This window comes from Lacerta agilis, chromosome 2 (assembly GCF_009819535.1).
Source record: "Lacerta agilis isolate rLacAgi1 chromosome 2, rLacAgi1.pri, whole genome shotgun sequence".
Classification (NCBI taxonomy): domain Eukaryota; kingdom Metazoa; phylum Chordata; class Lepidosauria; order Squamata; family Lacertidae; genus Lacerta; species Lacerta agilis.
The window spans coordinates 107108489-107127846 of record NC_046313.1 but is presented as its reverse complement, the minus strand read 5'-3'; the positions used below and the strand labels follow the sequence as shown (position 1 = coordinate 107127846).

At 46.1% G+C, this 19358-nt stretch overlaps 1 protein-coding gene across 1 annotated transcript in view; it reads left to right on the top strand.

Annotated features, from left to right (window-relative positions):
- LOC117042396 (oocyte zinc finger protein XlCOF6-like) overlaps positions 1 to 19358 on the top strand; it is a 449944-nt gene that overhangs the window by 344296 nt on the left and 86290 nt on the right. The window lies entirely within an intron of this gene.

Genomic DNA, 19358 nt, shown 5'->3' with positions numbered 1-19358 from the left:
AGAAATTTGTTTGTATTAGGAGAACTTCAGTGGTGACTTAAATATATAGCAAACTGATGTGGAAGCTTAAGATTAGAAAGATGAGAAACTGAGGGAAACTGGAGTGGACAGAGTCACCCATCCCTATGCACGTAGAGACCTTGAGTGAGGAATCAGTCACATAACAACTGTTGGAACGTGCTGGAACATCTGCTTAAACTAGACATCCCCAAACTGCGGCCCCCAGATGTTTTGGCCTACAACTCCCATGATCCCTAGCTAACAGGACTAGTGGTCAGGGATGATGGGAATTGTAGTCCAAAACATCTGGAGGGCCAAAGTTTGGGGCTGCCTGGCTTAAACAGAACACCCCTAAAGTGGTACAAAGGTGTGTGGGTGTGGGTGTGTGCGCGCGCAAATGCTCCATATTTTGAAAGATGAGTATTGTTGGATGGAAGCACTTGAGGCTCAGTAAGTGGGATATTTCAAAACTCTCAAATCTCCAATTAAATAGACGCTAGACTTTATCCTAGAAGCAGAGAAAAGGAAGGAGCGTCTCCACCCCCATCGTTCAGCCCGGACACTGAGGTCCAGCTCCAAGGGCCTTCTGGTGGTTCCCTCACTGCGAGAAGTGAAGTTACAGGGAACCAGGCAGAGGGCCTTCTCTGTGGTGGCACCCTCCCTTCTTGTATCAAGGAGATAAACATCTGTCTGACTTTTAGAAGGCATCTGAAGGCAGCCCTGTATAGGGAAGTTTTTAATGTTTGATTGCATTATTATTATTATTATTATTATTATTATTATTATTATTATTATTATTATTATTATTATTATATCAATCCCAATCTGTTACCTCCGAGGATGTGGACAGGCTGCTTGGATGAGTGAAACCGACCACCTGCCTCCTTGATCCTTGCCCATCCTGGCTTATAAAAGCTAGCCGGGAAGATTCTGGGCAATGGGTTTCGTGGGGTGGTGAATGCTTCTCTCTGTGAGGGAGCCTTCCCAGACCCGCTGAAAGAGGTGGTTATTAAACTGTTTCTTCAAAAACCATCTTTAGATGCAGCCAATATGGCCAACTATTGCCCAGTCTCAAATCTTCCATTCTTGGACAAGGTGGTTGAGCAAGTGGTTGCTGAACAACTCCAGGTACACCTGGAAGAAGTGGACCGTTTGGATCCCTTCCAGTCGGGATTCAGGCATCATGGGACTGAAACTGCCTTGGTCGCACTGGTCGATGATCTCTGGCCGGCTAGGGACAAAGATGATAGCTGTTTCCTAGTTCTGCTGGATCTCTCAGCGGCTTTTGACACCATCGACCATAGCATCCTTCTGGACCGTCTAGAGGGGGTGGGAGCTGGGGGCACTGTTATACAGTGGTTCCGCTCCTTCCTCCTGGGCCGTGTTCAGAAAGTGGTGGTGGGGGATGAGTGTTCAGACCCCTGGGCTCTCACTTGTGGGGTGCCTCAGGTTCTGTCCTCTCCCCCATGCTTTTTAACATCTACATGCAGCCGCTGGGAGAGATAATCAGGGGGTCTGGGCTGGGTGTTCATCAGTATGCAGATGATACCCAGCTCTACCTCTCTTTCAAATCAGAACTAGTGAAGGCGGTGAAGGTCCTGTGTGAGTTTCTGGAGGCGGATGGAGGATGGATGGAGGCTAACAGATTGAGGTTGAATCCTGATGAGACAGAAGTACTGTTTTTGGGAGACAGGAGACAGGCAGGTGTGGAGGACTCCCTGGTCCTGAATGGGGTAACTGTGTCCCTGAAGGACCAGGTGCACAACCTGGGAGTCATTTTGGACTCACAGCTGTCCATGGAGGTGCAGGTTAATTCTGTGTGCAGGGCAGCTGTCTACCAGCTCCATCTGATACGCAAGCTGAGACCCTACCTGCCTGCAGACTGTCTCACCAGAGTGGTACATGCTCTAGTTATCTCTCGCTTGGATTACTGCAATGCGCTCTATGTGGGGCTACCTTTGAAGGTGACCCAGAAACTACAACTAATCCAGAATGCGGCAGCTAGACTGGTGACTGGGAGCGGCCACTGAGACAATATAACGCTGGTCTTGAAAGACCTATATTGGCTCCCAGTACGTTTCCAAGCACAATTCAAAGTGTTGGTGCTGACCTTTAAAGCCCTAAACAGCCTTGGCCCAGTATACCTGAAGGAGCATCTCCACCCCTATCATTCTGCCTGGACACTGAGGTCCAGCTCCAAGAGCCTTCTGGCAGTTCCCTCACTGCGAGAAGCAAAGCTACAGGGAACCAGGCAGAGGGCCTTCTCGGTAGTGGCGCCCGCCCTGTGGAACGCCCTCCCATCTCATGTCAAGAGATAAACAACTACCTTACATTTAGAAAATATCTGAAGGCAGCCCTGTTTAGGGAAGTTTTTAATGTGTGACATTTTAATGTATTTTAATATTTTGTTGGGAGCCGCCCAGAGTGGGCGGGGTACAAATAAATTATTATTATTATTATTATTATTATTATTATTATTATTATTATTATTATTATTATGAGTTATAAACAGTGCTAATAATGCCTGAAGTATTATTTTCCTTATACCACCCATTGAGTGTTCAGCCAGCTTTTTCCATGAGAGCTATTACCAAAACCTTCTGACTCTAAACAGATAACAGCAAATTATATAACCTTTCCAATTTTGAGCCATCAGTTGACTGGATGCAACCGGTAGAAATGTAATCAGTTCTTTATTTAAAACATCTGTCTTGGAAATTGCTGATGAAACCGTTTGGGGTGTACACTGAACAGTTTGTTTCGTGAACAAACCTAATGAAGAAGCATATGAACTCATGTTGACAATCATCGTCTCATTTCTTTGTGCAACATCAACAGAGTTTTGTGTTTGGGACCCAATTCTTGGCAGAGAACTTCTATCACAAGTACTTAATTTGATAAAAGTTGATGGTTTCCACATGTCCTAGAACAGAATGCAGGACTTCACTCATATGTTTGGAAGCTAGTGCTTTGCTCTTAACTTTCCTGTAGTAGAAGAAGCAACGAATCCAACTAGCCTTTGGAGAAACTCTGTGAACAAGCTGGACCAGGCCATTCTCCCTTCCTATTACAGATGGAGCAAAATGTTCTTCAAAGTTTGGGTTCAAAGTTCTCTTCAAAGACCGGGTGTCCATTTTTTGAAACATAATAATCCAGTGGTTTGTTTTTCAATCCGGCATGCTTTCTTTCGAAACAATTTATTGGTTCTTAATGGTTTCAAACTTTCGTTTGCTAAGCACATTTCGCACACTGAGGTGTCGGCCTGTTATTCTTCTAGTACAAGAGAACCTCTGTTTCAAGTCTTGTGGGTCAAACCTTCAGACCCTTTGAGTAGTTGTGTCTTCTTTTTACTTTCTGGGGGGATGATCTTTGGGTGAAGGTGGCCTGTTGTTGAGCAAGAAGCTATAACCATGATGTTTGTGTTTTGTTTTCAAAAAGAGCACCCATGGCATCCAAAATGATTGTATTTTGTATCTCCTTTGGCTTTCAGTTACTTTCACCAACTCATTTCTTTCTCTGTCCTTTGCTAGTGTCTCTCTCTCCCCCCCCTCCACCTTCTGGTACCTTTTGTCCTCGTGTCACCTGTTTTGCCTTTGCTTCTCTCTCCTCACCTTTGTTTTCTCTTTGCCTCTTCATCGAACCTTTCTCAGTCATAGAATCATAGAACTGTAGAGTTGGGGGGGAGCCCAAAAGGGTCATCAAGTCCAACCCCCTGCAATGCAGGAATCTCGACTCAAGCATCCCTGACAAGATGGCCACCCAACCTCTGCTCAAAAACCCCCCGAGGAAGAAGAGCCCACAACCTCCTGAGGGAGTCTGTTCCACTGTCAATGCTTAGCCAGAATTGCCTTTCTTGTAACTTGAAGCCACTGGTTCGAGTCCTACCATCCAGAGGAGGGTATTTCAATTTCCTTTCTCCCCGTTTCACATTCTCTCTCCTCAGAACAGGCCCCGTGCGTACTTCAGCCAACTTCATGTTCCTCCATTGCAGGGGCTTGGACCTAATAATAATAATAATAATAATAATAATAATAATAATTTATAACCCTTGGGGTCCCTTCCAACTCGATTCTATGAAACAGCAACATTACAAACTTGGCAGCTATACTAAATGGATCTCCCTCTTCATCCAGCCCTATTTCAGGTGGCAGAGAATGGGGGTGAGGATGGTGGGGCAGTGCTGCTCCCCCAAACTCTCACCTCCTGCGGCCACCAGATCTCTTGCTATCACTTCCAGGGCCCCCAGAAGCTTCCATGATAGCCACTGCTGGGCGACCAAGCTACCAGTGCGGTGTAGTGGTTAAGAGCGGTAGACTCGTAATCCGGTGAACCGGGTTCGCGTCCCCGCTCCTCCATATGCAGCTGCTGGGTGACCTTGGGCTAGTCACTCTTCTTTGAAGTCTCTCAGCCCCACTCACCTCACAGAGTGTTTGTTGTGGGGGAGGAAGGGAAAGGAGAATGTTAGCCACTTTGAGACTCCTTCAGGTAGTGAAAAGCGGGATATCAAATCCAAACTCTTCTTCTTCTTCTTCCCCAGCACAGCGAGCACTTCTCCATTCTAGTCCCTAATATACTTTCATTCTGGGTGATATCTAGATCGTCATAAAGGAAGTGAAGAAAGCACCGCTGCTCCATGTACGGCTCCCTCACTACAGGAAGCCGGGACACAGAGTTGGCCATAAATATGCCTGTTGAGAAAGTCTCATGCTTTTCTCCTTGCGACACTCGTGTAATCTTATAAAAAAAAATAGTGTCTTATAAGAAGAAGGTGTCCCAGCCTAGATATCATCTGTAGTGCTCTGGTCAGCCTTAGCTGGAGTCCAACATGGTGGCAGCAACTTTGCTGCGACCCACCTAAGGGTCCCAACCCAGTGGTTGAAGACCTTTGTCCTAGAGCTCTCAGTGACTTTGGGTGTCGTTGATCATGGTACTCTTCTGAAGCAGCTGGGTGGGTTGGGAGAGCCATCTGATGATGTAAAAAATAAAAATAAAATAAAATAAATCCTTCCAGTAGCACCTTAGAAACCAACTAAGTTTGTTCTTGATATGAGCTTTCATGTGCATGCACACTTCTTCAGATACATGTGGTGGAGTCTCCTTCTTTGGAGGTCTTTAAGCGGAGGCTTGACAGCCATCTGTCAGGAATGCTTTGATGGTGTTTCCTGCTTGGCAGGGGGTTGGACTGGATGGCCCTTGTGGCCTCTTCCAACTCTATGATTCTATCTCCTCTCAGTCTCCTCTTTTCCAGGCCAAACACACCCAGCTCCTTCAATCTTTAAAGCCCTATACGGCCTAGGACCCTCGTACTTATGGGACCGCCTCTCCTGGTATGTCCCGCAGAGGACCCTAAGGTCCACAAATAATAATAGCTTAAGGGTCCCGGGCCCTAAAGATGCCAGATTATCCTCCACCAGGGCCAGGACCTTTTCAGTGATGGCTCCGACCTGGTGGAATGCTCTGTCCCATGAGACTAGGGCCCTGTGGGACTTGATCTCCTTCTGCAGGGCCTGTAAGACAGAGCTATTCCACCTGGCCTTTAATTTAGCCTGATCCTGCATTCCTGTTTCCCTTCCCTTTTTCTCTATGAAGAAACCCTTCTGGGTCCCCACACTTAAATTCTCCCTGGTCTCCATGCTGGCTTTAGCAGGACTAACTTGGCCAGTTAGCCCTGGCGATGTTACAGTTCTGTTGTATTTTACGTTGTTTTTAAGCTGTTTTTAAGCCGTTTTTAATCAATGTTGTATTTTTGTTGTTAGCCGCCCTGAGCCCAGTTTCTAAACTGGGAAGGGCGTGATATAAATAAAAAAATATTATGATTATTATTATTAATCACCCCTACTTGGTTTCCAGACCCTTGAACATCTTGGTTGCCCTCCTCTGTGCACGTTCCAGCTTGTCAACATTCAATTGTGGTGCCCACAAACTCGTTTTAATCTATGGTAATGATTGTCTTTGTATATTGTCGCACTCCACCCTGGGCTCTTTGGAAGGATGGACAGAGTAGAAATTGTCATCATTATAATCCTGACACCATCCCTGTAGAGGAGGCCAATGGAGGTATCCCCACATTGCAAGTGCAGAAAGGCATGGCGTTTGAGGTGGGTCTGCCACTGTCATGTCTTGTTTGGTCTTGGCTTTTGCAGAAGAGGGAAATATTTGGCTATTTGCATGATGAAATCTAATTAAGTGCCTGAATGAGCTGGTGTTGACAAGCCTCCGCCTTTTCCCCCTGTCATATGCTTCCCATATCTTGGATACAATTTGCTCATTCAGTTTGCAGCTATTTACCTTTGGTCTGTTCCAGCTTCCAAAACCTTTTTACATAAAGGGAAAATGCGAGAACATTACATTCAGGCCATCACACATATGTCAATGTCCAACTCCTTGAAAGATTCCATCAACTGGGTCTCCAAAACTTTTTACACATCACTTGGAAAGACAGGCAAACTAATGCCAGTGTACTGGAAGAAGCAAAGATCACCAGTGTCAAAGCAAGGGTGCTTCAACATCAGCTTCATTGGACTAGTCATTTTGTTCGGATGCCTGATTGCTATCTTACAAAGCAACTACTCTATTCCGAACTTAAAAATGGAAAGTGTAATACTGGTAGTCAACAAAAGAGGTTTAAAGACTCTCTCAAGGCAAATCTTTAAAAATGTAGTATAAACACCGAAAACAGGGAAACACTGGCCTGCGAGCGCTGCAGCGGCAGCGTGGCCTTCATCCTTGGCCTCCCCTCTCTTCTGGAGCGCCGGCGTTCCATTTCAACCGCTCCGCTTCAACTGCCGCCGCTGCTCCCGGCCTGATGTCTCTCCATCCAATCCCTGTGTCCCTGGGGCACATGCTCAGTAGCGCAAACCCAGAGACACAGGGACTGGACGCAGAGACACTTGCGTTATATATATATGGATTCTGTGAACTGGGCGATAGTTCTTAATGCCTACACCAGAGCTTTCCAGACTGTGTGCTGAGACACATTAAGTGTGTCATCTGCAGAGTGTTGGTGTGTCGTGCGAACGATCCCCGCACTCCTCCGGGGGCTGGAAAGGGGTTTGTTTAACCTCCAGTTTGCTACTAAACAGGGATTATTATTATTTTTAAAGAAAAAGAAGTGCCGGAACTTGTGGACTTTTCTTTAGGGGAGCAGCCCCGAGTGACATGCAGCAATGCTGCAGAGGTGCCGGAACTCACCAAAGAGGGATAAATGTGAGGGATCCTATTCCCCCCCCCCAATACTTCCTCAACAGAGACACTCCCTAGGTTTCACTGACAACTAGGATGAATCCTTCAGTGTTCATATGGGAGTTGTCTCTGGGGTACCTCAGGGCTCTATGTTTGAAAACCTCTTGCCACCTATGGGATCTCCCTCCCAGGGTTCCCAACTACTGCAGTTTGCCTTCCCTTTAGGCAAAGAAGTGGCACACTTGGCTTCACTGTCCAGCCCTCTGTATGACAGGAGAATAAGCAAACAGTTTCCTCTTCCCCAGGAAAGCTCTGTTCTCTCCTCTTAGTCACACCTCTTAAGGTACTGATACACTGCCAGAGTCAGCGAACGTTTAAGCACATTTAACTTTATTAGGTAACTTGAAAACATGGATGTCTCGGGTTATTACTGGTACAAATCTTCTTCTCATGTAATTCAGCTTTGTTATAATATTTCCTGCATCCCTTTAGCAATGATAATGACCTTTCCTCCCATTCCCCAAAGCCTAACCTCTCATTTTCTCTCTCTCTAACCCTCCACCCCCCAACTGCCAACCCACCCCCCCCAAAAAAGTTGAATTACTAAGTCACAAAATGATGCATGTCTAAAAAGTGTGTCACCAATATGAAAAGATTGGAAAGCTCTGGTCTATACTGAGAGCAGTACTCGAGGTTTTCAGACTGGAGTGGTTTTCCAGGCCCACCAGGGAGTTGCTGAAAGTTGAACCAAGGATGATGATGCTGTTGTTGGTGTGATGACTGACTCATTTCCAGAGTACAGTCACAATTAGGTTCAGGAACTCAGGCCAAAGTCATTTCTCATAAGTGCATATAAGAAACTTTATTTAAAAAAAACAACACCAAGACTTTGTCAGAAAAGCAAGGCTCCAAATAATCACACAATTTAAGACTGCTCACAAGCCAAGGAGATAAAACTATCTCATCTGGCTGCCTAACATGGAACACTTAAATGAATCGTAGATGGCTAAACAGGAGAGCAAGGTTCTGTCTGGGGTCCGAACAGGCACTGATCATCCCTTCACGATGACAGCTTCCCCATACTGGCCCCAACCCAGATTTAAGAGACACCTGCTTTTGAACTCACCACTCCCAAATTTTCAGCCGATTTCCACACAAACAAACAAGCTAGCACAGTATACCACCCTAAACCTGTAGATCTCAGGGCAGTTCACAACACAGATGCTCAGCTTGGATTGGCATTATTGTTAATTAAATTTCTATACTGCCCCTTGTCTGAGGATCACAGGACAGTTTAAAATAGAAAAACACAAAAATACACAGCACAGTAACTAACAATAAACCACCTCCACAATTTACAAGGCCAGAGATTGCTTAATCAGCCAATGGCTAATTATTTTTCTCATTCCCTCTCCCCATCTCTCTTTTTGACCAAATCTAGCCATTTAAGTTCCTCATTTTTCCAGCCTTTACTTCAGTTCTCCACATCAGTTTATGAAGTATTATTTTCCTCGTGAAAATAATGGAAATCCCTTCTGATATACACGTCTGTATGCTATGCTGCCCTGCAGATCTGTTTCGTCTAATATGATTTTATCTATTTGTTTATTTCACAACACTTTCATATTGCTGGATTGTAAAAAAAAAAAAAAAAGGTAGAGGACCCCTGATGGCTAAGTCCAGTCAAAGGCAACTATGGAGTTGGGGTGCTCATTTTGCTTTCAGGCCGAGGGAGCCAGCATTTGTCCACAGACAGCTTTCTGGGTCATGTGGCCAGCAGGACTAAACCGCTTCTGGCACAACGAAACACCGTGATGGAAACCAGAGCACATGGAAACGCCATTTACCTTCCCACCGGAGCGGTACCTATTTATCTACTTGCACTGGCATGCTTTCGAACTGCTAGGTTGGCAGGAGCTGGGACAGAGCAACGGGAGCTCACCCCGTCGCAGGGATTCGAACCGCCGATCTTCTGATCAGCAAGCCCAAGAGGCTGAGTGGTTTAGACTACAGCGCCACCAGCATCCCAAACAAAACCTCAACGTGGTTTACAGAAAGAACAACGCAGCAAAGTTACTGGTACCGGTACAAGAGTTAGTTAAAAACAAGTATTTAAAACATTCAGAAAATAGTTAACATCAACAAAAAGCTAAAACCAGATTGAAAAAGACCTCTGGTTTCTTTTAAATATGTTCTTCTTCTTCTATAGTCTCTCCATGGGCTCAGTCACCATCAACACTCTGTAGGCGTCTAAGTTCTGTAAGCTTATGTCACCACCTCTCTAAAATGTTAATTTCCTTCATTTATGGACTAAAGTACATATATAGAAGCCACGAAAGTTTTGCTGATAAGACTGGAAAGCATGGTCACTTCAGCTTCCAGTTAGTGGAAATATACAGTCTATGTTAAGAGGTCTTAAAGATAAAGGTAAAGGGACCCCTGACCATTAGGTCCAGTCGTGTCCGACTCTGGGGTTGTGGCGCTCATCTCACTTTACTGGTCGAGGGAGCCGGTGTACAGCTTCTGAGTCATGTGGCCAGCATGACAAAGCCACTTCTGGTGAACCAGAGCAGCACATGGAAACGCCGTTTACCTTCCCGCCGGAGCGGTCCGTATTTATCTACTTGCACTTTGACGTGCTTTTGAACTGCTAGGTGGGCAGGAGCAGGGACCAAGCAATGGGAGCTCACCCCGTCGCAGGGATTCGAACCGCCGACCTTCTGATCGGCAAGCCCTAGACTCTGTGGTTTAACCCACAGTGCCAGCTGGGTAATTAGCTGGCTGCAACACTAGGTGGTGCTGTAACATTATTCTAGTTAAAAGTTTTCATATTCTGGTTTCTCTTCAGAGCATAAAAAGCTTTAAAAAAATATTAGAAGTTTCCCTTTTCTCTTTTCCTGTCTGAGCTTAGCAGCTTCTACTGGAACTTCCTGTTAAAGTTTATTTATTGATTTATTGAATTTATACACTGCCGTACAGTGCTTTTTCTTCTTCTTCTAAAAATATGTTTAGGGGAACTCTCATTTTCCTACTCATACTGAAATACTTCCCCTCAATGAGGCCAAACTTAGATTCACAAAATATTTAGGGCAATGCGTATCCCTGCGTTCCCCAGCCCCCCCCCCAAAAGCACTGCTGCCCTATATCTGGGGGTCTCAGGGCGGTTCACAGAGGAAAATCAATATATAAAACCACAAAACACATAATAAAAATAAAAACAACAATCCAATAGCCCTACCCCCACAAAAAAACACATTTTAAAAGGGCATAGGATGTAAATCAGATTGCAGAGTTGTTGCAATAATGTTTTTTAAGTGCCAGTGGGCAGGATCCTTACCTGCTCCACCCCTGCAGGCCCACTCTGACAGGTGGGTGGGGGCCACCCTGCGTCACAATTACATTGGGTGGTATGTTTCCCTTTGCTCAGGTGGTCTGAAATCAAACCACCTGAGGAAAGCACAGAGCTGATCAGCTGTGGCTGCAAACTCTCCTTCCGACACAAAAGCCGTGCCATTGTGCTCGATGTCGTGTACGACGTAAAACATTGTATCAGCCATATATATATATATATATATATATATATATATATATATATATATGTAGCCCCACTATTTTATTTCTGTTACATTGACTCAGCTTCCATCCACCCGTCTTATCTCGCAGATGGGTGTATCTGCAACGAGGAAAAGGGAAGTCTGGCTTGAAAATTGTTGAAAATTGTTAAGATGCGCCGCTCCTCCGACAGCTCAGCACCTCAGGCAGGCTCCCGGCTCCACCCAGAAAAAGGGACGGAGGTTTTCCCCAGAGAAGGAGGCTGAAGGGAAAGCGAAGATCAAGTAGTTGCTATTGGCGTCAAAAAACTCCACGCGCTCCTCTTCATAATCCAAGGAGACCCGAATCTTTCTTGGGTTGCGCTTCAGGCTCACAGGGGTTGGCTTAGGAGAGGTGAAAGCCCAGAGCTGATAAGGGGGGGTTGAGTCACTCGATGGCTTCCCTATGGCCCAGATCCCCTGATCAGGACTAGGGATGAAGTTCCCCTTCCTCCTGACCGTGTCTTTGGCGACCCCCAGGGCCCACATTTCTCCTTCTTGAATCACATGCACCTCCCACCAAGCGTGCCCCGATGCAAATATGTTACATCCCAGCACACAAGGCTCTAGGCTGAATCGCTCCGGGTTGCTGGGCACGTCCTGCTCCTCGTCTCCACATCTCACGCTGATCTGGTTGTTGGACAGGACCAGGAAGGCATTTGCCGTGTCTGGGTCCAGAGTTACTTCCGCTGCGGGAACAAAGGGGGAGGGAGAGAAAGGAGGAGGAGACTCAATGCTGGAGAGCGAAATGAGAGTTTTGGCGGAGACTCCAGCCTCCTCACCACCAATGCTGTCAAGTATCCTGTTTTCCCCGGGATTCTCCCTTATTTCGAGCAGTTTCCCGCTGCTCTCCCTTATTTTTTCATTTCCCTTAAATTTCCTGTTTTTCATGGAAGCAGCTCCTCCCCTGCTGGCCAGGGACTGGGTGGGAAGATCTCGCCTACTTGGAGAGAAAAGCCTCAGCCCTCAAAGCAAGTGGGAGCCGTTTCCCGTGCTTACAGGGGGGTGTATTCCTCCCCCTGCATCAGCCCCTATCCGTTGCTGCCGAGCCCCTCAGCCGGCCAATAGGGTTAGCTGGCGGGCGGAGCCTGGCTGCCTTTGAGCAGCTGCTGCTTCCTGTCCTGTTTTGATGGGATCAGACAAGAAGACGATGGGGCTCCATCGCTCAGAGCACATGGCTGCCCTCCTCTTTGCTGGCTGCCCTCCTCTTTGCTCCGCTCCGAGCCCGAGCCTGCTTGGAGTTTACATTGCTGCTCCGCCCACTTTTGCTTCTGACTCCGCCCACCACTGACATGTGACTGTCCCCGGGATAGGTGAGACTGCTGATCCCTTATTTTCAAATCCGAAACTTGACAGCTATGCTTGCCACCCCGAGCTACAACTCCCAGAGTGCTTTAACAACCAACACCCATTTCACGGGGAACTCTGGGAACTGCAATGCAGGAATACGCAGCTGTCCCACACAGGGATTGAACCTGCAACCTTGGCGTTATCAGTGCCACGCTGAGCTATCCAGGCCAAAGTGCCTTCTGCCCCAGCATCCCATTCTCCTATCGGCCTACCAGGCTCCCACAGAAAGCCCGGGACCTGTGTGTAACAGCAACCTTCCAAAATTCCTACAGAATTTGTGTTTTGTGTGTGCACACACGTCGGGAGATAGCGCCTTCAGCTCCCCATGTCTACTTTGGCCCTCACTTTTCTGGATCTACCTTCATAAACTGCATCCAGATAGATAGTTACCTTCGTTGGCTGCTAGTTTCACACACCATGCTACGTGGAAAGGGGGGGGGGGAACAAAACAAAAGCAAATTAATGGCAAGATCACTGTGCATAGGTTGTTGTTATTATTATTTCAAAACCAACCAACAAAACTCCCATTCCAAACTCCTCATAGAGAGCACCTCTGCTGGATTATGCCAATGGCCCATCTAGTCCAGCATTCTGTTCCCTACAGGGGCTGGCCAGGTGTCTCATCGAGAAGACCACAAGCAGGACAGGAACACAATCACACACCCTCCCAACTCCTGGCATTCGGAGGCATACAGTTTCTGATCCTGGAGCAACTCTGCAGCCATCATGGCAAGCAGGGGACTTGTGACAGCTTTAGCCTCTACTGGAACGTGGTGTGTTGCATAGCTTTTACTACAATTTTTTTGTTCCGTTTTTTTCTGATTTCACCTCTATGCTTTGCATCCTTCAAAATCTGTAAGTCACTTAGCGAGATTCTGCAGCAAGTGACTAATAAATTGAACTGATGACAGCAGCTCCAGACTGGCACAGCGGAGGGAGGGTATGTGTGCGCGAGCGAAGGATCAGGCCCCTCAGGGGAGCCTGTGGGGCTGTGGATTGGTCCAAAGTCTCCCATCGCCCTGCTTTGGATGAAGCACCTTATTTTGAGGCTTGGCAATGGCTACTGCTGGCCGGAGTGAAGTGGCAGATCAGCAATGGGCAAGACGGCCAAAGGTTTCTCACTCCTGCCAAAGGAAGCCTTTCTCAAGAACTGAGCGGAGAAGCAACTTCTTGACTCTCTCTGAAACCCAACTCCCAATCTACATGTCAATCCCTGATAAATCCCAGAAAATAGATTTACCTTTGTCCAGAGCGTACTCTACGGAATCTGTTAGGTGGAGAAAAAGAGTGACACTTAAGACAGTCTTACATCAACCCAGCAACCCAACACCTCTCTCTCTCTGCTGCTGTAATAAAAATTAGGTTCGGCCCCAGAAGGGAGTCCACGAACCCGAGGGAGAGCCTCAGCAGGGCTCCCCTCCTGTCAAGAGCACCTAAGAACAAATAGAGACGATACAGAATCTCCCAAAGCAAGGCGATAGCCCTTTATTAGAAACTGCTGCAGCAGGATGCCTTGCAAGCAAAAGACCCCGAACAAAGGCACGCAAGCTCCTATATAGACTTTTGAAATTGCCCCCCTCCAGCTCAAGACCACCCCTCCATACATCAGAATTACATCACAAATTGGGAGGGTCTGGTAGCAGTGATCTGAGCATCTTGGACCCTGCCCCCATGTCTCCTCTTGCCCTCCACCAAAAACCCATCAAGTGAAACAAAAGATATTTACATTTCCCTGTTTCCCAGCCAAGTTAATCACACCCTTTTGTCTGACACTCAGGTATCAGGATGCCAGAGATTATCACTCAGGCAGAGGGCTGCTGAGTAGCTGGAGGGGCAACCCCCTCCCCTTTGTTCCTGAGACAAAGAAATACTTGGTCAGTTGGGAGTCAAAATGGAGTGAGGCCTGTCCTCCTGTGCTGTTTTTCAGACATGTGGCCTTATTTGTTTTGGTACATTAATAACAATTATTATATATAAATAAAATACCTTAAAATTCTTACAACACTGCCCACAATAATAATAAATAATAATAAAAATCCGGCACTCTCATCGCAGTGCACCTGAACAGCCCTGACCTCTCTGTCACCCTGCCCAGGTATGTTGCAGCGACACCATTGTTAGGAGGGCGACTGATTGGCTGAACCCCTGCGCTGAAAATAAATCCTCGGGCAGCTAAGTCCCCGCCAATGGAATCCCACAGTACCTTGACATTTCTTCAAAGCTCTTTCCAGAGCAGAGGTTTTCTGGGAGTAAAGAATGAGTCTGTCTTCCCAAAACGGGGTAAGGTCCGATGCGTGGCATACTTGCTTCTCCTCAGACCTGGAGAAGATGATGGCGAAGTTCAAAAGGGCAACTTTCTTTTTAAACAAGACGGCGCACTTTCAGAAGAGGTTTCCACACCTATCAGCCGATCACCCATTCCCACCACCCTTCTGAGTAATACCCCTCCCCACTCCCTCACTATATTTAAGGATCTGGTGACTTCTGTTTCAGTGTATCTGAAGAAGTGTGCATGCACACGAAAGCTCATACCAAGAACAAACTCAGTTGGTCTCTAAGGTGCCACTGGAAAGAATTTTCTATTCACTTTCAGAAGAGTTGGGGAACGAAAAGGGGACGGAAACGTACCTGAGCAAAGTGCCTTTGATGTCCTGTAAGGGAGAAGACAAGTGGGTCTCAGATATATTTATTGAATTTACATATCACCTTTTGGCCGAAGGTCAAGGGGTGGTTTACGGTATTAAAAAAAAACCCACACGAAAAAACATAAAAAATAGAAAAGAAAAAAAAACCTTCCAGACACATTTAAAATGCCACGGATTGTTTAATCCAGTGTTTTTCAACCTTTTTTGGGCAAGGGCACACTTGTTTTATGAAAAAAATCACGAGGCACACCACCATTAGAAAATGTTAAAAAAATTAACTCTGTGCCTATATTGACTATATATAAAGTAATTCTCTTGAATAGGAATCAAATAAACACAATTTTTCCCACGGCACACCAGGCAACATCTCGTGGCACACTAGTGTGCCACGGAACAGTGGTTGAAAAACACTGGTTTAATCAGCCAAGGGCTTGCGAGAAGGCAAATATTTTCACCTGATGCCTAAAATCTGTAGTGAAGGCACCAGGCGAGCCTCCCTTGGAAAAGCGTTCCACAAACAGGGAGCCACTGCAGAAAAGGCCCCTTCTCCTATTGCCAACCTCCGGGCCTCTTGTGGAAGCGGCACATGAACAAAGGTTTCAGATGATGATTGCAGGGTCCTGGTTGGTTCATATGGGCAGAGGCGGTCCTTGAAGCATTGTGGTCCTGAGCCATTTAAGGCTTTATAGGTCAAAACTCAGCACTTTGAATTGGGCCCATGAATTAATTGGCAGTCAGTGCAGCCGGATCAGAATTGGTATAATATGCTTGAACCGTCTTGAGCAACCTGGCCACTGAATTCTGCACCAGCTGAAGTTTCCGAACGGTCTTCAGAGGCAGCCCTACGTATAACGCATTGCAGTCATCTAACCTTGAGGTCACCAGAGCATAGACAACAGCAGTTAGGCTATCCCTGTCCAGGTAGGGGCATAGCTGGGCCACCATCTGAAGCTGAAGGAAGGCACTCCGGGCCACTGAGGCCACCTGAGCCTCGAGCGACAGCAAAGGATCCAGGAGGACCCCCCAAGCTGTGTGCTACCTCCTTCAGAGGAAGCGTGACCCCATCAAGAGCAGGTGATCTCGCATTGTCTGGTCGAGGGAAACTGCACAGAGAAAACATCTGGCAGAATTTGTCTTGCTACACTAAGGTTGCCTTTACCTCTCAAGCTTTTGGGGAGTCGTGATGGATGGTATGTATGTGTATGTGTGGTTGTAAATGTATAAATTTCACTTTCTTGGGTTCCATGATCACTGCAGATGGTGACAGCAGTCACGAAATTAGAAGACGCCTGCTTCTTGGGAGAAAAGCAATGACAAACCTAGACAGCATCTTAAAAAGCAAAGACATCACCTTGCCGACAAAGGTCCGTATAGTTAAAGCTATGGTTTTCCCAGTAGTAATGTACGGAAGTGAGAGCTGGACCATCAAGAAGGCTGATCGCCGAACAATTGATGCTTTTGAATTATGGTGCTGGAGGAGACTCTTGAGAGTCCCATGGACTGCAAAAAGATCAAACTTATCCATTCTCAAGGAAATCGGCCCTGAGTGCTCACTAGAAGGACAGATCCTGAAGTTGAGGCTCCAGTACTTTGGCCACCTCATGAGAAGAGAAGACTCCCTGGAAAAGACCCTGATGTTGGGAAAGATGGAGGGCACAAGGAGGAGGGGACGACAGAGGATGAGATGGTTGGACAGTGTTCTCAAAGCTACTAACATGAGTTTGGCCAAACTGCGAGAGGCAGTGAAGGATAGGGGTGCCTGGCGTGCTCTGGTCCATGGGGTCACGAAGAGTCGGACACGACTGAATGACTGAACAACAACAACAAATGTATAAATGCCTATATGTGGCTGTAAATGTGGAATGGCATTCAATTTTGTTGTACTATGTACAATAACAATAAAGTATCTAGCTATCTATCATCTATCCATCCATCCATCCATCCATCTATCATCTCTATGGATGCTTTCACACTACCAGTTTAGTCTGGAATTGCTATCCTTTGCTGTTCCCTTGCTTTAAACAGAGGATACACAGCAAGTATTTTTTTAAAAAAGTTGTCCTCCCATTTATTTTTGATTTTATTTTCGATATGCGGTGGTGGGTTTTCTCTTTTGTTTTTTAACCAAACCCCACTGGAGCATAAATGCTTTCACAAACTGCTATGGATATTTTATGGAGGTTTTTGGTTGTTGTTGTTGTTTTTGAGTTACTGTGCCTTTAGTGAAAAGCTTCCTCCTTTCACCTTGTGCCCCTAATTGCTTCCTGATCAGCAATTAGTCAATTCTTGTTCACCAGGGAGTTTCCTGGAAGGGAGGGCTTTAATTACTGGCCCCATCTCATTGTTTTTTGGGTTTTGCCATTGCAAAAAAAAAAAGAAAAGGAAAAGAAAAGCACAATTAAAAAGCAAAACATAAAAAAGCAAGAAAGGAAACAGGAGAGAACAGGAAACAATTAAGGGGCAATTAAGACAGGATGCAACCGTAATGCTGCTGTGGTCCTAGGAAGTGATTACAGTCAAACCTTGGTTTTTGAGCGTCTCAGCTGCTGAACATTTCAGAAGCCGAACGCCGACAACCCGGAATCGAATGCTTCCATTTTCGAATGTGCCTCGGAAGTTGAATTTCCCCCATTGAACTTGCTGACAGCCCTTTGATCCTCGGTTTTTGAACGTTTCGGAAGTCGAACGGGCTTCCAGAATGGATTACATTTGAAAACTGAGGTTCTACTGTATAGCAGACCTTAAGGTCATGAAAGGCAACTTTTAATGAACACTGCAGGGGATCTTCGCTGAAGGGGAGAAACGTTTGAAAATATTACATAAGTAAGTTGGCCATGAGGTCTGATAATATAGGACATGTTTTTCTCTGTGCAGAACCACCATTTCAAATTCAATTCCAGCGAATGGAAAGGTGATGTCTGTCTGTGCAGTGAAAAGGTTCCTAAGGGAGCAAATTGCTATTCCCAGGACCACATATTGTGATTCAGGGACATTTCCCTTCCCTAGACAGGTGTGCTTGTTTTAGATCTCACCTGCAGGAATTCATTGGCTGGTTGCTGGAGCTTCCTTTCCGTCTCTGTGATCAGGTTACCGAGATGAGTAATCTCGCCAGAGAGCCTGGCAAGATCCGTTTCCCGTGTTTTCTTGATCTCCTTCTCCAGATTTACCAGGTGGTCAAGCAAGCAGCTTTTTCTTTCTTCTAGCAAATTCTGAATTGGCTCAAAAGCACACCTGATCTTCAGCTTCTCCACTTCTAGCTGTTTCTGAGGGAAAGACAGAGAAATCGAGGAAGGGACAGCAGAGGAAGATGGTGATCAATCAAGAAAAATTATCTTGCGGTGGCCTGTAACGAATGTATTAGGCACATAATGTGCCTGTTTATGTGTTGTGGATATTGAAAAGGGGACATTTTATGCAATTCTCTGAGCTGCAGTTGTTCAGAGAGGGACAAGTTAGTGGGATCTCTTTGATCTGCTTTTAATTTTCAAAATAAACAAGTAAAGCTGTTGATTTGCTACTGAGCCAGGTTCACAATTCTTACAGTAATTCACAAAGCGGTAAACTGTACTGATTGGAGTGGTGGTTTTGCTATAGAAATTTTTGACGATTTTGTTGTCGTTGTTTCTCTTGAGAGTCCCATGGACTGCAAGAAGATCAAACCTAGCCATCCTTAAAGAAATCAGCCCTGAGTGCTCACTAGAAGGACAGATCCTGAAGTTGAGGCTCCAGTACTTTGGCCACCTCATGAGAAGAGAAGACTCCCTGGAAAAGACCCTGATGTTGGGAAAGATGGAGGGCACAAGGAGAAGGGGACGACAGAGGATGAGATAGTTGGACAGTGTTCTCGAAGCTACTAACATGAGTTTGGCCAAACTGCGAGAGGCAGTGGAGGATAGGTGTGCCTGGTGTGCTCTGGTCCATGGGGTCACGAAGAGTCGGACACGACTGAACAACAACAACAAATCGTTGTTTCACGCATTTTCCCTATAGGATTATCCATCAGTAAATGATTTGATTCCTTTGTGCCTGCATTTTTGCAACTCTCCCTGTGTAAAGGACACATTCCTGTCTTATCTGACCCTACAAGGGCACAGATGGCGAGTCAGGGTGTTTTGCTATGATGTTTTGAGTTAACACTGGAGTGTGATGCCAGGAAGACAGATATATGGGAATGGCCTCACTGAAGGTCTGGTCGTCAAGACAACCAGAGGTGAAGTGCGAAAGAGGAGACCAAAGTTGATAACGGTGTGGAGCCATGTGGTTTTACATCCCTTGACCTGTAACCTATTTTGATATATGCAATGAGGCTCTATAATGTGCGTCAAACCCTAAAAAACCTTAAGGCAGTCTTTTCTGGATGGCAAGGCTGCCCTATTGTGCAGCAGATTTAATAAACCGGGTCCCCACAAGATACGGTACTTTGCTTACTACTCTCTTGGGAGCACAAGATGCTGGACTCAAGTGGGCCAATGGCCTGATCCAGCAGAGCTCTTCTTGTTCTGAGATTCCACACTGCTGCCTTTAACAGCCATGAAAAGAAACACTTACCAGGTACTGTGAGCTTCTGAGGTCCTCACTCATTCTGCAAGAT